General features: G+C 41.5%; 1 non-coding gene across 1 annotated transcript; it reads right to left on the bottom strand.

The window, feature by feature from the left end:
* Window positions 1-1,549: 1,549 nt before the first annotated feature.
* LOC132225340 (U6 spliceosomal RNA) lies at window positions 1,550-1,653 on the bottom strand. Its single transcript, XR_009450863.1, has one exon. It is a non-coding gene; the product is annotated as a U6 spliceosomal RNA (small nuclear RNA).
* Window positions 1,654-3,125: the final 1,472 nt, after the last annotated feature.

Raw genomic sequence — 3,125 nt, forward strand, 5'->3', positions numbered from 1 at the left:
ATCATTGATTGTCTGTCTCCTGCATGCCCTCTACTGGGAATAATGCCCACAGCCCACAGTCTCATTGATCACCTGTGCTGGGTGCTTCAGGAATATTCCTTCTGTGGGTTATGTGGGTCTCCTTTTGCAATTGAGTCTTGATTGTCTTTGGCATCTTCAAACACAGTTCAGGGCTGGGTCTGTGGCCACTCAGTAAATATCCCAGGATCTACCAAGTCTGGCTTCCACCCACTGGGTGTTCGCACATCTTTGTGGTAGGATAGGGTCTCAGGAAGTCATCTGGGTGTGGCCAGCAGAGTGTATCAGGCCCAAAACAGACCAAGATTTGGCCATGGGAAGAAAGGACTCTGTACCAGTCAGGCATGACAGGGAAACATTTCTCCCATTCTAGAGCCACACAACTCAGTCTGTCCCAGATTCTTCCAGATGCCTATTATCAGCAGGGTGAGGCTATTGGGAGCCTGGAGGGTGGTGATAGTGGATCTCCCATGAGTGGAAGGCACCAGTCAGGTTCACAGGAAAGTATGGAAAATGGCTCCTGACCCAAAGCCTCACAACTTAGTCACTGATACCTTCTGAGTCTACCTAGAAATCTACACCCTGGTCCATGCATGTGACTCCTCAGTGGGGCACAAGCTCAACAGGGTGGGGTGACAGGAGTCTGGAGGGTGGGACTATTGCATTCCCTGAAACTAATGCTATAAGTTTCTTGATTCAAAGCAATGCTGTGTAAAATACCATGGTGGTTGGTGTAATTCTATAGATGGTAGTACTGACAGAAGCATTGTGTACAGGCAAGTCAAATATATATATCCATAGAAAGTATCTATTCCAGCAAGACAAAATCCTGATAATTCTATGGTGTAATAAACAGTCCAATGTAATAAATCTGTCATCAGATAACTAGCTGATGACCTCAAGAAATAATTTGGGTTTAGTGTTGGTCTCTGCTGCTGATAGATTGGGCACTCAGCAGTGGCAGGAGCTTTGTCAGACTAAATGAGTGAAAGTCCATATTATTGAGCCCATGCATATCTTTCATCCCTGTCATCATGGCCACTTTGTTTATGAACCCATTGGGTGATGCTAGGGGTAGCTTGAGAAAGAGGCTGACTGGTATCCACAGAACAGGTCATCCTATCCACTTAATTATTAAAACCCGTTAGCTGAGCTCACCCTTTGATAGGCATTCACAGGGGACACAAATGTCTTCATGTGTTTTTTATATATTTTTATTGATTTCAGAGAGGAAGGGAGAGGGAGAGAGAGATAGAAACATCAATGATGAGAGACAATCATTGATCAGCTTCCTCCTGCACGCCCCCTATTAGGGATCAAGCCTGCAACCCAGGCATGTGCCCTTGACCTGATCAAACCTGGAACCCTTCAGTCCACAGACCCATGCTCTATCCACTGAGCCAAACCAGATAGGGCTCTTCATGTATTTTTTTTTACTCATTCACATAGATCAATTCATATACATTCCCCCAAAATTTATTTTTTTAATTTATTTTTATTGTTAAAAGTATTATAGATGTCCTCCTTTTTAAAAAATATGGAACGCTTCATGAATTTGCATGTCATCATTGTTCAGGGGCTATGCTAATCTCTGTATCATTCCAATTTTAGTATATGTGCTGCCAAAGTGAGCACCCCACATTTCTTTAGCATCGATTTTCTAACTAGGTTCCTTCTACATCCCTGGTCATTCAGCCAAAACCAATTGCCACAGGCCATGAATCAATATATCAGCTACTGTGTGGTCATTTCTCCTTCCAAGAAAATTGAACAATGTGTTGTACTTTCCAGAGTTATGTACACTGAGAAGATTTTACTTTACCACAGTCCTTCATGTATATTACAGATGGGTTGTAGTGATGCAGCAATCCACTTTCAGATGGCAGTTGCATGTAGTGCAAAAACATCTATAAGAAAAGACCTGACTCTTTTTACCTATGTCAACTGCTTGTAGGGCACTCCCACTGAGGCCATAGGTGCAGTCTGGGAGAGAGAAGGCAATGTAACAAAAGTGTAGATCCTGGAAATTTGGGTTACTTACTTGTACCTTCAGGGCCTCCCTAGGCCGAATCACATATATACTACTTCTATTTGAAGATGGAATGTGTTGTGTGAATGCACTTTATGGCTTGACTTGTTAAATCAGTTAACAAATAATTCACGAAGGGCAGCAGTTGCATAGTAACTTGGTGCCTATGGTTAAGTGTTCAGTGTCTAGCAAGGCCCAGTAACAGACCTAAATCTGTTTCTTAAGAGGAAAATAGTTATTTGCAGATTATGAGAGGTCCTTGCTCCAAAATTCTAAAGGCTTGTGCTATAATTCACCTATAGGGTCCTACCCAAGACTAAAAACAGCATCCCTGTCTGTCACTGATATTTCAAGAGCCATTGGATCTGCTGGATCATATGGCCCAAATGGCAGAGGAGCTTACACTACAAACTCGACCTTATTTTGCTCTGGGCCCCACTCAAAAGTAGCATATTCTTGTATTATTCCACAAATGGGTTGATATAACACACCCAAATGAGAAATATGGTGCCTCCAAAATCCAAAGGAGCTCACTAGGTGTTGTGTCTTTTATGATTATAGGAGGGGTCAGATGAAACAATTAATCTTTCACCTTAGAAGAAATAGATAGGTATGCTCTACACTAGTAGATGCTAGAAATTACTCTGAGGTAGAAGGTTTCTGAATTTTAGGAAGTTTTATTCTTACCCTTTGACATGCAAATGTCTAGAGTAATTGCTACCTCTCACTTACTAGGTCAAATCAGTATTATGTCATTAATATAAGGGACCAGTGTGACATATTGTGGAAGAAAAAGTTGATCAACATCCTTATGAACTAAATTGTGACGGAAGGCTGAATAATTGATACACATATATCCCTGAGACAGGACACTGAACGTGTATTACTGGGCTTGTTAGCTGAAAGAAAACTATTTCTTTTGTGCCTTATGGATAGGTATGGAGAGAAAGGCATTTGCTAGATCAATAGTTGCATACAACTTACCATAGTATGTGTTCATTTGCTCAAGTAATGAACCACATCTGATACAGAAGCCGTAATAGGAGTCACCGATTGGCTAAACTTGAGATAATCTACT

Source organism: Myotis daubentonii, chromosome X, assembly GCF_963259705.1.
Source record: "Myotis daubentonii chromosome X, mMyoDau2.1, whole genome shotgun sequence".
NCBI lineage: Eukaryota > Metazoa > Chordata > Mammalia > Chiroptera > Vespertilionidae > Myotis > Myotis daubentonii.